General features: G+C 38.6%; 2 long non-coding RNA genes across 5 annotated transcripts; one reads left to right on the top strand and one right to left on the bottom strand.

Annotated features, from left to right (window-relative positions):
- The first annotated feature begins 4,543 nt into the window (after positions 1 to 4,543).
- Positions 4,544 to 9,293, top strand: LOC136238410 (uncharacterized). Of its 4 annotated transcripts, none has more exons than XR_010692969.1 (6): positions 4,544 to 4,768; positions 4,822 to 4,963; positions 6,777 to 6,974; positions 8,645 to 8,759; positions 8,807 to 8,835; positions 8,881 to 9,293. It is a non-coding gene; the product is annotated as an uncharacterized lncRNA (long non-coding RNA). The 4 variants fall into 4 exon arrangements; XR_010692971.1 differs by having other exon boundaries at positions 4,561 to 4,660; XR_010692968.1 differs by having other exon boundaries at positions 4,544 to 4,963.
- Positions 9,294 to 9,686: 393 nt separating this feature from the next.
- LOC136239294 (uncharacterized) lies at positions 9,687 to 13,478 on the bottom strand. The gene is made up of 3 exons (XR_010693408.1): positions 13,324 to 13,478; positions 11,487 to 11,684; positions 9,687 to 10,022 (listed from the first exon to the last, which is right to left on the bottom strand). It is a non-coding gene; the product is annotated as an uncharacterized lncRNA (long non-coding RNA).
- Between the last annotated feature and the right edge of the window lie 457 nt (positions 13,479 to 13,935).

Here is a 13,935-nt window from a genome sequence, read left to right as displayed (position 1 = left end):
GGGTTCTATCTGGGGTTCCCCAAGGGAGTATTTTGGGACCCCTATACTCTTCATTATTTACATGAATGATTTACCATCTTGTCTTACCATCAGTAAAACTTTACTATTCATTGACGACACCAAGATTTATAATACTGTTTGTAGTCCTGAAGCAGGGGCGGATCTAGGATTTATAAAAGGAGGGGCTAACTCAAGGTACTAATCTCTTGGGTATAGGTGTGTGAAGCACACTTCCCAGCATGCGAAGCATGCTGGAACTAGGGGGGTCTGGGGGCATGCCCCCCCAGGAAAATTTTGAAAAATAGATGCTAAAATACTGCAATTTGGAGACATTTCCACATAAAATTCATACCTGTAGATATTTTATATACTGCCTTTAGATTATAGGTGTGGCTCTCTGAAGCATTTTGCTAATGGAAAAGTTTGGGTAGGTACAGACAACCAAGTACATGATGTACCCCTCTCACAATTGCACAACACTGAATAGGTGCATGTTAGAATAAGAATGTTGAAAGTGGAAAATTTTGAAATTTGAACAATACAAGATTGAATCTGAGAGAGCAAATTAAGTATTGCCATACATATTAACTACACAAGTAGATGAATGAAGCCCTTTAAACAGACCAATGCACTTCATTGTATGTATAGGTGCAGGCAGATTTGGAAAAATTCAATAACAGAACCAACTACATGTTTCTAGTGAATGTTCTATTAGAGTAGTTAGCTGACTGCTCTATTAGAGTATCTCGATCTTGTACACCTCCAATGCTGATCCGGGTCCTTGTTGCATAAACTTTAGCATAAATCCACTGATAATACCTTGGAAAGATGTTTATAAGGTGGTTTTATGAGTATTTGTATTATTAGTGATCATATAATTATGCTAAGACAAAATTTCATTATAATACTCGGTATATTGATCAAGTAAAACCTAAATATGAAGGGGGGGGCTTCAGCCCCCAAAGCTCCCCCCCCCCCCCTGGATCCGCCCCTGTGAAGATATTTCACTGTTTCAAAATGATTTAGACTCAGCAACTTTGTGGAGTTCGAGATATAATATGTCCTTTAATCCAAAAAAGAGTGTCCACTTATATTAATGCAAAGGTCATCACTAATTACAAAATAGCTGACTCACAGGTTTTAACAAATAGTTCACATAAAAATCTCGGAATTATAATATCATCAGACCTATCTTGGGATCAACACTACAAAAACATAAGACCTACAGAATGCTAGGACTGCTCCATCGCAGCTTTAGCAAGTATCAAACAATGACAGCCAAGAGAACTTTGTATATTTCCTTAGTGAGATCGCAAGTTATATACGGTTCAGTGATTTGGAAACCTAACCATATCAAGCAGAGGGGGGGGCTGAAGCCCCCCTTCATATTTAGGCTTTACTTGATCAATATGTTGAGAATTATAATGAAATTGTGTCTTAGCATAATTATATGATCACTAATAATACAAATACTCATAAAACCACCTTATAAACATCTTTCCAAGGTATTATCAGTGGATTTATGCTAAAGTTTATGCAACAAGGACCTGGATCAGCATTGGAGGTGTACAAGATCGAGATACTCTAATAGAGCAGTCAGCTAACTACTCTAATAGAACATTCACTGGAAACATGTAGTTGCATGGTTCTGTTATGAAATTTTTCCAAATCTGCCTGCTCCTATACATACAATGAAGTGTATTGGTCTGTTTAAAGGGCTTCATTCATCCACTTGTGTAGTTAATATGTATGACAATACTTAATTCAGGTACACAATTTCCATTGAAAATGCTCTCAGATTCAATCTTGTATTGTTCAAATTTCAAAATTTTCCACTTTCAACATTATTATTCTAACATGCACCTATTCAGTGCTGTGCAATTGTGAGAGGGGTGCATCATGTACTTGGTTGTCTGTACCTACCCAAACTTTTCCATTAGCAAAATGTTTCAGAGAGCCATACCTATAATCTAAAAGCAGTATATATAATCTACAGGCAGAAAATATTATGAATTTTATGTGGGAATGTCTCCAAATTGCAGTATTTTAGCATCTATTTTTCAAAAGTTCTTGGGGGGGGGGGGGGGGCATGCCCCCAGGCCCCTCTAGTTCCAGCATGCTTTTGCTGAGCCCCCCCCCCCTTTATAAATTGTAGATCCGCCCCTGTCAAGGACATCACACTTATTGAGCAGGTCCAGAGAAGAGCAACAAAGTTTATTTTAAATGACTATAGTTCTGATTATTAGTATAGCTAGCTATAGTATAATTATTGTATTAGCTTATATAGTAGCTATATAGCTAGTTAGCTAACTATAGCTATATACATGCAATATGCATGGGTGTCTATTAGCTAGATATAGCAATATATATACTGAATGGTTGGATCGCGTACTGTTTGCAACTATAACCATAGGACCTTGGAGTTACTGCACGATGGCTATATCTTAGTGGGAAACACGGATCCCTGGTGATATATGTGCGGGGAAACACGAATCCCTAGGGATATGTGTGTGCGGTGAAATATTAAAAAAATCGCTACGGGAAACACATATCACTGACAGCTTTTGGTGGGAAACACGGATCCCTAGTGATATGTGTGCGGGGAAGCACGGATCCCTAGGGATATGTGTGCGGGAAACACGTTACCCGGGGAAACATATATCACTGTGACACCGGCACTAAATTTTAAAAACGCCTTTACTTCTACATATTATTATTTAGTACCAGTGATTTAATTTAATTTTTATTTGTTTAACCAAAAGGTAAGGTGAATACAAAAGGCAAATATGCCTATATGAGTACCACCTACAAAAACGATACAATACAAAACCAAAGAACTAAGGATACATTACAAAGACAATTACAGTACAGTGAAATAAAAAGTTTACATTAAAAACATACATGACTTAACCAGAAACAAAATTGTAAAGCATTCGCCTAAAAGTAGTGCGGCGTGTAGTAGACAGAATGTCAAATGGGATGGAGTTCCACCAGAAAACACTGTTCACAAAAAAGGAGTAACGGTAAGAGTTTATGGATGACTGCTTACATAGAATAGACAGTGAGTGTGATCTGGTAGAGGCAGCAGAAGAAAAAGTGAAGTAATCATTAAACTTTAGAGATATATGATGGTGAAGAATATCATAGATAATAGTCAATGACAGATATTTTCGTCGGGTGGAAAGAGATGGCCATGATAGCTCTGCACAGCATTCCTCAGATGATTTAGACCATTTATAGGTCCTAGGACAAAATCTGCTGCCACAAATCCAGCGAGCACCACGGTTTTGTACTCGTTCAAGGGCACTGGAGTTCTTATGAGTGTGTGGATTCCACACAGTACTTGCATAATCCAGAATAGGAATCACAAGTGCCCTAAAGGCCTTTTGTTTTGAAGAAGCTTTGCAGGTAAACATATGACGGCGTAGAAGATTTAGTACTCTAGTAGCTTTTTTGGAAACATGTGAAACATTGTTATTCCATGAAAGTTTGGTGTCCACAATAACTCCCAAATACCTAACAGACTTGGCCCAATGGAGATGATGATTATTTATATAATAGAGCAGCTTCGTTGGTATACGTTTATTTGAAATGCACAAAAGTTCACACTTGGAAGGATTCAATCGCATCTGCCATTTGGAACACCAATCATTTATCAGATCTAGGTCACGTTGAAAGGCAATACAATCAGATGGAGAATCAACTGAGCAATACATAGCTACATCATCAGCAAATATTTTCATTGTGGAGCTAACAGCAGATGGTAAATCATTAATGTACAAAGTAAAAAGTAATGGTCCCAGGATGGAGCCTTGACTGAGGGACCCCAGATGAGACTGGAGACCAATCAGAAGCACAACCATTTATGACAACTCGCTGCCTCCTGGTAGTGAGAAATGAAGAAAACCATTTAAGCATGGAACCATTAATACCATAAGCCTTTAACTTCAATAGTAAACGTTGGTGGGGTACTGAATCGAAGGCTTTCGCAAAATCCAAGAAAACACAATGAATGCTGAGCTTGGCGTTAAGATTAAAAGCCCAGTCATTTACGGCTGACAAAAGCAAGGATGTAGGTGGATCAGTCTAGAAAATTTCAGATGGGGGTTTCAGATTCCACTCAACTTCAGCCTGTCGAAAATTCGCCAGTAGAAAGTCCTTCAATAACCATATGACTCAGTTAATGTTCATTCAACCAATTTGTTTAAGACACACCTGGATAGATTTTATTATGATTACCAGTATGATATTGTATAGTTATTTTTGTAGTAGTTTGATTGTTTAGATCAGGTTTTTACAGGCTTTGCCTCCTTACCTGTACCCCCAATAATAATAATAATAACCATAGATTATATATTCCCTTCTAGCTATATATAATCTATGCAATAACACACTATCTCGCACACTATGTATAGGTCGGGGTAACACTATATTCACCCATAGATTCACCCAACTTGATGTGGCGCCTCAAAATAATAACGCACTTTGTAAACCCTTTGTAAGCGCAGAGTGCTCCTTTAATACACTACGCTGCAGCGCTGGATTTTTATTTATTTATTTATTTATTAATGCTTTACAGCACAAGTGCTGAAGGTCTGTAGGACACCTGGTCCTACAGCCTGCTCAAAGACTTTAGCTACTTAGACTTTAACTACTTAAGGTGTGTTTGAAAAGTTGGAGAAAGGAGAAAAAATCCATGACTGGACCTAGGTAGCCTCGAACCTGCAGCCATCCGATTTACGCTCGAACGCTTACAGGAGTCTACCAGGTGGTCAGGATGTTTTCTCCTTGTTATTTTCATGTAATTACTGATATCCATAGGAATTCTAGAGAGTAACTCATTATCTCTAAGTACCCCAAGTAGAACCAAATGGTCGTCAGCATAGCGTGTAATATCTATGATGTCAGGGGGGTGTATTATCTATGATGCCAGCATAGACTACTTCGGACTTCGCTAGAGATGGTAAGCAGGGTATACCAACATATATGACAGTAGTTTCGTGAGTTGCTAGATACACTACACTGTAAACCAGAAAGTAAAATACGAGTGGGAGGGGGGGAAGAATGCAAGGTGCTGACCCATAGTAATATGGTAGATCTGTAGCTGCAGTCAAAGGCTAAGGCTGCTAAGTTTGTGCTACAGTCAAGGATGAAGTCTGAAACCCACAATTGAAAAGTGCTTACTTGAAGTTCCACATTGGGGAAAATTTTGACTGGACAATAGTCTGATGGCAGTTGCAGATATTCCTGTGTCTATGTGACACCCCCGTTAGGAAATGTTCATAGCTATATAAAGTGTGTATGCTAGAATGCAACCTTGCTTATACAATGGAGCGTAACTACTAACTCACTATTACAATGTGGTCTTTGTATGGGAAGCAGTGACCAAACTGAGGCATATACTTCATGACCTCATTAATAAGACCATCACATTGTAGTGATTGCACTGTAGGTCCAGAAGGTAGCTAAGATGCACATTAGCAAGACCACGTAATTGTATCCTGGTGGTTCCCGATACAAGGAACTAGGGCTGAAACGATCATGGATTTTTAGTATTTGAGTACTCTCTAGCATTAATGATCGAGTAATCACAAATACTTACCATAGTTACCTACTGTATATTGAAGCATATCATATGCAGTTTAAAGCTTTTAAGTAACAGCGATGATAAATACGCTGTATTAAAGTACCCAGTAAATGTTCCTGACAACCAAAATGCTTCAATCAAACTCCACACCGTCACTGCCAGATAACAAATGCATCATGTGAGCTCATTAATATTGGATCACATGATCTCAACGAGTAATCCAATACCAATTTTACTATCCGAATTCTAATATCCTTAATTAGTACCCATTTATTTATTTTAGCCATACAATGAACTGTGCAACTACCATCTTCATACAACATGTATTATATGTGGAGCATTGCAAATGCAAGTAAAGTGTACGTATATAGTACACTACAATTTCCTTACATCAAATTAAGCAAGAGTTCGTAATATAATTATACTGAGGAGAGTATTCTACTCTCGTATACACCTGTAGAAAGACATATCACGATGGTACTGTGTCTTTTTGTAATTAATATTGATTGTACGCATGCCAGCAATGTCACTAGCAACTAAACTAACTCAAGCTCCTCAGTGTTTCTCACCAAACTACAAGTGTACCTTCTTGTCATGGGTTTAGACAATTGCTTATATATAGGCATCTGTTGCTTGACCATTCACAGCTGTCTTGAGCGACACAGTACTTTATGGGTTCTTGTATGTCACAAACCACACTTACTGTAGTCGTTACATCATCACTTTAAAATATGCTCTTCTACAGGGGTATATGAGAGTAGGACACTCCTCAATAATTATGTTATAAACTCTTGCATTACGTAAGTCACTTACCGTATATTAAAAGAAGCAAAGTATGACTATGTGAGGTGGTCTTATTGTGGTCATGAAGTACACCTTAGCTACAGTATGTTTGGAACCAGCATGGTCACTATAATTTGTGTGTGTGTGTGCTTAGCGGTTTTGAGGTCGTTGTGGAACTTTGGATTCCACGACCTCTCTGTGTGAGACCTGGACAGTCCTCCTGTGGGTTACTAGCCCTGTCCCAGGAGGATTTGCCTGCACAAGGCTCAACCCGCTCAAGTGTCTGAGGTGCACAGGCATCCCAGTGCTGGCTCACTGGTCGGCAATCGCTGTGTTAGTATGGCTGCCGAAGACTTTGCTTTTTTTGTGTGCATCTATGTATATGTACAAATTTATTTTCTTATAGAATAATTTCTTTGGTGACCAAGTTGTCACAGATGGTAACGTACTCAATATGGAGTCCCCACAATTCATCACACTACAATGGACCAGAGATGGGACAGTACTCAGTAAGACTGGAACACTCTAAGGGTCTGTGCTACTGGATCATACTGCTGTGCTGTGAATGGTATCATTGTCCATTGTGCTCATATTGATGTGCAAGGTGAGTAGTATAATGAAATCATTCCAAGGGTCTTAAAGTTACGTAGTCTTGTCTGGAGAACAACAGTTATCATACAGCAATACAGATATAGTTAAGAAAAGTGACAGTTTAGTATAACACCTATGCCTCCTTGTAATCTATCCTACTGTAATACTCTTTGGTGTGAAAAAGTTTAGCCCCTTTAACTTTATTGTATTTTTGGGAAAACCATTGATCTACACACATGAATAGATTGTGAGATACACAATTTCAAAAGTTTCAACTTGTGATGGCCAAAAGCTCTGAATTTGAAATTTTAACCATGGATGCAGCCAATCATAGTGTTTAGTTCACGGCCAGTTAGCTACTGACATAGCCATAATTTTGTGATTTTGAGCTGAAGTATTCACAATGGTATTATCTGTAACACAAGCATATCACTATGGGGTGGTGGGCAGGCAATTGGTATATGAATAGAATATATGGCCAAGTGTGTCATATAGACTGGTCTCAAGCCCAACTGTGCCACTGAAAGTGAAAGAAAAGTATGTATAAAACAACTGGGCAACTGTGCAATGGTGTCTACGTTTCTAGCCTCGTGTTCCAGCTGGCCAGTAGCAGTTCAAGGTGTCAGATCATTTCTAGCTCATAAAAAGCAGCCTGAGCAAATCAGTGGCAGCATTTCTGTGGTGTACATAGTGTATTGCAAGGTGAAAATTGAACTTCAGTGGTGTGTGCATAGATCAACTATTGGGTTAATGTATTTGCTCTATTGAATATACGTACAGTAAGACCCCAAACTCCCAGGAATGGGGACCACTTTGTATTCAGATGACTACAATAGTCCACATTTGTTGTGTGAAAAGTCTATATTACTTAATGTATCCTGCAGCAGTGAAAATCTTCCCCCTTGAAATTTTGGATGGTGTAATCTCCCCCTAGAAAAAAACCTTCAATACAGTAACACAAATTATGTACAGCATTTCAATCTTATCTGGACAATACTGCACAGTGGCCTCAGTTATTCAAAAACCACCTGGGTGCCCCTTAACTAGGAAATTTTTCATGGATAGCTGCCAATCCACAAAATTTTCCCCCTTGAAAATAACTAGTGATGTGCAATATATCGATAATATTGCATATCACGATAAATTTCTATATCGTGAATTATGATAATATTATATCGTGATGCATAACGATGCACCACTTTTTACACAAAGTTTACTGATAATGATATTTAAGACAGTACAGCAGAGTTTATAGAGACTTCCAGGAGGTTAGGTGGGATATTGTAGAGTTCTATTGTTACTTTTCACATAGGTTCAATTGCTAAAATCTCATTGTAGTAATTTATCACCATGCCTTCATGCAGATTTTTATATCATGATAATTTATCGTATCGTGATAAAAAAGTTTGCAATAATCATGAGGGGTGATATACAAAATATTCGCACAACACTAATAATAACCCACTATACTGTATGGTTAAATGGTTACCACATGATATGGTTTGTGAATTGCTGAATGTTACTTGCTGTCACCAAAAATAGACAACTGTTTATTCAACCTATCTGTTTTATTGTATTCTTTTGATATGTAAATACGTACTTCACATACGTTGCACATGTGTGTGTGTTCAGTATTGTACAAGTGAAATATTAGTGTATTAGTGACATTTGAACCAATTTTAGTATTCTCCTTGATGAAAGAACAATATTGTATCAGACATGAAGTACAATACTGAATAACACTCTGGTGATGTATTCACCACCAATGTGAAAAAGTCATGCATCTCAATCAGTAAAAGTACAGTTGAATTCGCTATGTATAGTTTACTGTAAATCTGTTTATAGGTGACAAGCCTGTGGATCAGCTACCTAAGGTTAGCCTAGAATACATTGGTTTAGCTGTTAGATTTTTCCAACAGCAATTACTAGTGACTATTCTTCACAAATTCTTAAGTGAAGCTGACAGGAGAGTTGTAGCTATGAAGCCTGATGGCAATTGTTGTTATAGGACTGTCCACTCCTTACCAACTATTTGAGAACACCCGACACAACATGATCCATCCACTAAGTGAGTCAAAATCGGATCTACAATACCCAGTGTTTCCAGAACTACATCAATTTATTCCTTGCTAAAACCCAATGATTTTGAATTTGTACTATGAAAACTGTCAATAGTCGTTTTGATGTCATCATATCATTCAAAAGTGGCAACAACACAACTGTACTGTAAGATGATCAGAGTGAATTGATTGACTCAACTGATTAGAGCAAGGAATTCACTGGTTGACAAGTTTCACCATGTACTTTAAAATATAACTACATATTGATATCATAGCTGAAATATCTTGCAAATCGTCACCCTCAAAAATTTTGAGGGGGGAAATTTTTGCTTCTGTAGGATGCAGTAATGCTATTTTGTGAAGTTTGAGGGGGGAAATTTTCGTGGATAGGCAGGATAGTTGCCGATCCACAAATTCATAAAAATTTTCCCCCTCAGAAAAACACTATATGGTATTTTCTAAAATCCTTATTTACCAGATCGAGGTATGGTATGTAAGTACTGGAACCTTTACTTCTAAGTGCCTGAGTTCATCACTAAATAGTCTTTGTGGCAACTAAAACTGAATAATAACCAATTGCTACACATCAGGTTGGGTTGTATACCCAATACAGAGAAACCTCATTAGTAGTGTAATCTGTAGGACACAAAATAAGCTCCTTATTGAGATTTTTTAGACAAACCAACAGCTATGTACGTATGTGATCAAAATTTGGTCATGTTGGTGCATTTATACATTCAGACTGTTAAAAATATAGCAACTTAAATTTCAGTTCATTGTACGTACGCATGTATATAGGACTTTACAGTCTTGAGGTAGCAGTACACAGTGGCTAGTAGAGTACAGATTTACTGATGTATGTAGCAGTCCCTGTAGCATGACTTCTTATGTTGTCTCTTAATGGATGGAGTACAAAGTAGCAGTGTACGTAACACCAGTTCTCAAAGTTCTCCTTAATTATCAGCTATTGATTCAACTCCATCAAGCTCATAACATCTTTGCTGTGATAAAAAAGTAAAGAATTACAGTAAAAATTCACCCACAGTTTGACATATGTAGCGATGTAAACAGAGTAAAAATAAAATGGTTATGTTGTTACAGTTGTGACATTCAATACATGATGACATTGACATACCATATATGTAGCGCTAATATTTGACAATGGAAAGTTTGACATATTGGATGATTGAGCATGTTGAACAAAAATAATCAAAGTAGTCAAAATTTCGGATGTTAAACTTTCACACTATAAGGCAGATTGCATAATGAATTTAGATATGACACTGGAAATAAAAATGCCTCAGTATGGAGTACAAAAACATGAAGTGTTTATATTCTTATAGGGTTATTGAAGTATTTGCTGAAATGCAAATAAGCACAAAAGATTATCAGGCCTAGGTTCAATACTTCTTGTGATTTTGTATGAACTGTGGTCGTGTATATATGCACGTGAGATATTATTGTAATGAAATAGCCTATGCTTTCATCCCTGCATGCTGTGAAGACAATCATGTGTGCAGTTTGAGGCATGAATTGGGTAATCACCAGTGTCCAGATAAACCATACATGCAGGTATACACAACCACCCTACACATTTCATACAAAATTGTATGGGGTTAAATAAATTACAATGAAACCTGTTTAATCGTTATTGACAAATATGTGTCATTTGTGTACAAAGATACCATGACTGTATCCCCTCTCCCAGAGTGCTGTTCTTCACCCCTGACATGAGTAGTCAGGCCTTCATTTAGAAAATGACTTAAGGGAGGGAAAAATACAGTTTTGTCAGAATAAGGGGGGGGGGGGGAAGGGGTGGAAATATAGGGGGGCTAAGCTCCCCCGAATCTCACAAAACAGATGCATTATGAACAGCAAAAGCGACATTACAACGAATAAAATTATAGCTGAACTTATGTTTAAACTATGCCTAATCCAAGACACATTGACTTGCTCGACCAAAACTTCCATAATCAAGTGCCCTTCGCATCATGTGATGTCATAGTTTAGTACCTGCTCCACAGATGGCATGGCGAAAAGGCAAACATCTTTCACAGAGTATGGATGGGTAAAAGATGGAATATCAAAGACAGCTAGAGTAAGTGAAAACTTGCCACCAAATTCAATCTCAGAGTACTAATTTCTCAAAATTTCCTGGGAGGGCATGCCCCCAGACCCCCCTAGATAGCTCATGCTTTGCACTTCGCCAAGTGTGCTCTGCACACTGTGAAGTCATTTCTACCAGTGTGCCCCCCCCCTAGCAAAATCCTATAGATCCGCCTCTGGAGCCCCCCCTACTTTTTGATAGCTGTCTCTGCCCCTGGGGAGGGGGGGGGGGGGCAATACTGTAAACATCTGTGTGCATACTTTTATGGGCATGGCAGCTAGGAGCAGGGAAAATATTTGCATTTTAGACTCTTATATGTACACTGCCACTGAGGTACTTGTGAAGTTACACTACTCACCTTGCACATCAATATAAGCATAATGGACGTTGATGCCATTCACAGCACAGCAGTATGATCCAGTAGCACAGACCCTTAGAGTGTCCCAGTCTTACTGAGTACTGTCCCATCTCTGGTCCATTGTAGTGTGATGACTTGTGGGGACTCCATATTGAGTACGTTACCATCTATGACAACTTGGTCACCAAAGAAATTATTCTATAAGAAAATAAATTTGTACATATACATAGATGCATACACAAAAAGCAAAAAAAGCAAAGTCTTCGGCAGCCGTACTAACACAGCTATTGCCGCCCAGTGAGCCAGCACTGGGATGCCTGTGCACCTCAGACACTTGAGCCTTGTGCAGGCAAATCCTCCTGGGACAGGGCTAGTAACCCACAGGAGGACTGTCCAGGTCTCACACAGAGAGGTCGTGGAATCCAAAGTTCCACAACGACCTCAAAACCGCTAAGCACACACACACACACAAAGTATAGTGACCATGCTGGTTCCAAACATACTGTAGCTAAGGTGTACTTCATGACCACAATAAGACCACCTCACATAGTCATACTTTGCTTCTTTTAATATACGGTAAGTGACTTACGTAATGCAAGAGTTTATAACATAATTATTGAGGAGTGTCCTACTCTCATATACCCCTGTAGAAGAGCATATTTTAAAGTGATGATGTAACGACTACAGTAAGTGTGGTTTGTGATATACAAGAACCCATAAAGTACTGTGTCGCTCAAGACAGCTGTGAATGGTCAAGCAACAAATGCCTATATATAAGCAATTGTCTAAACCCATGACAAGAAGGTACACTTGTAGTTTGGTGAGAAACACTGAGGAGCTTGAGTTAGTTTAGTTGCTAGTGACATTGCTGGCATGCGTACAATCAATATTAATTACAAAAAGACACAGTACCATCATGATATGTCTTTCTACAGGTGTATACGAGAGTAGAATACTCTCCTCAGTATAATTATATTACGAACTCTTGCTTAATTTGATGTAAGGAAATTGTAGTGTACTATATACGTACACTTTACTTGCATTTGCAATGCTCCACATATAATGCATGTTGTATGAAGATGGTAGTTGCACAGTTCATTGTATGGCTAAAATAAATAAATGGGTACTAATTAAGGATATTAGAATTCGGATAGTAAAATTGGTATTGGAGTACTCGTTGAGATCATGTGATCCAATATTAATGAGCTCACATGATGCATTTGTTATCTGGCAGTGACGGTGTGGAGTTTGATTGAAGCATTTTGGTTGTCAGGAACATTTACTGGGTACTTTAATACAGCGTATTTATCATCGCTGTTACTTAAAAGCTTTGAACTGCATATGATATGCTTCAATATACAGTAGGTACAGTAAGTATTCGTGATTACTCGATCATTAATGCTAGAGAGTACTCGAATACTAAAAATCCATGATCATTTCAGCCCTATAGTGAGTTAGTAGTTACGCTCAATTGTATAAGCAAGGTTGCATTCTAGCATACACACTTTATAAAGCTATGAACATTTCCTAACGGGGGTGTCACATAGACACAGGAATATCTGCAACTGCCATCAGACTATTGTCCAGTCAAAATTTTCCCCAATGTGGAACTTCAAGTAAGCACTTTTCAATTGTGGGTTTCAGACTTCATCCTTGACTGTAGCACAAACTTAGCAGCCTTAGCCTTTGACTGCAGCTACAGATCTACCATATTACTATGGGTCAGCACCTTGCATTCCTCCCCCCCTCCCACTCGTATTTTACTTTCTGGTTTACAGTGTAGTGTATCTAGCAACTCACGAAACTACTGTCATATATGTTGGTATACCCTGCTTACCATCTCTAGCGAAGTCCGGAGTAGTCTATGCTGGCATCATAGATAATACACCCCCCTGACATCCAGCGCTGCAGCGTAGTGTATTAAAGGAGCACTCTAATGACTAAGCGCTTACAAAGTGCGTTATTATTTTGAGGCGCCACATCAAGTTGGGTGAATATAGCGTTACCCTTATAATTCGTGGCGCCGCACGACGACTCATCAATAATTTTGGGCGCCCGCTATTTTCAGAGGGGATTTCAGCTGAAACCATTGCAACCCCCCTGAATCCGCCACTGAGTACAGTCGCCCGCGCTTGCCCCATACATAATAACCAGGTAGCTATAATAATGCACTTGTCAATTTCATGCCCCACCCCCCCACCCCCGGGTGTCCCCACACCCCAAGTGGGGATTTGACATTGCTTCTTGTCCCCACCCCTGGGGCAATTGACAGTTCTCCAATTCACTGACTGGTGCTACCAAACCATTGTTTACCCCAGCCAACCCCTGTATCATATACTCGTGCCAATAATCCCCTCAAATTTGCACAGCTGCAATCCAGAATTGATTTATATAAGTATTCTTTTCTGCCAAGAACAATTATTGATTGGAATAACTTGAAAATTGACAA

The sequence above is a fragment of the Dysidea avara genome, chromosome 11 (genome assembly GCF_963678975.1).
Source record: "Dysidea avara chromosome 11, odDysAvar1.4, whole genome shotgun sequence".
In the NCBI taxonomy this organism is placed as follows: Eukaryota; Metazoa; Porifera; class Demospongiae; order Dictyoceratida; family Dysideidae; genus Dysidea; species Dysidea avara.
The sequence above is the reverse complement of the archived record's forward strand: the minus strand, read 5'-3'. Positions and strand labels throughout refer to the sequence as shown.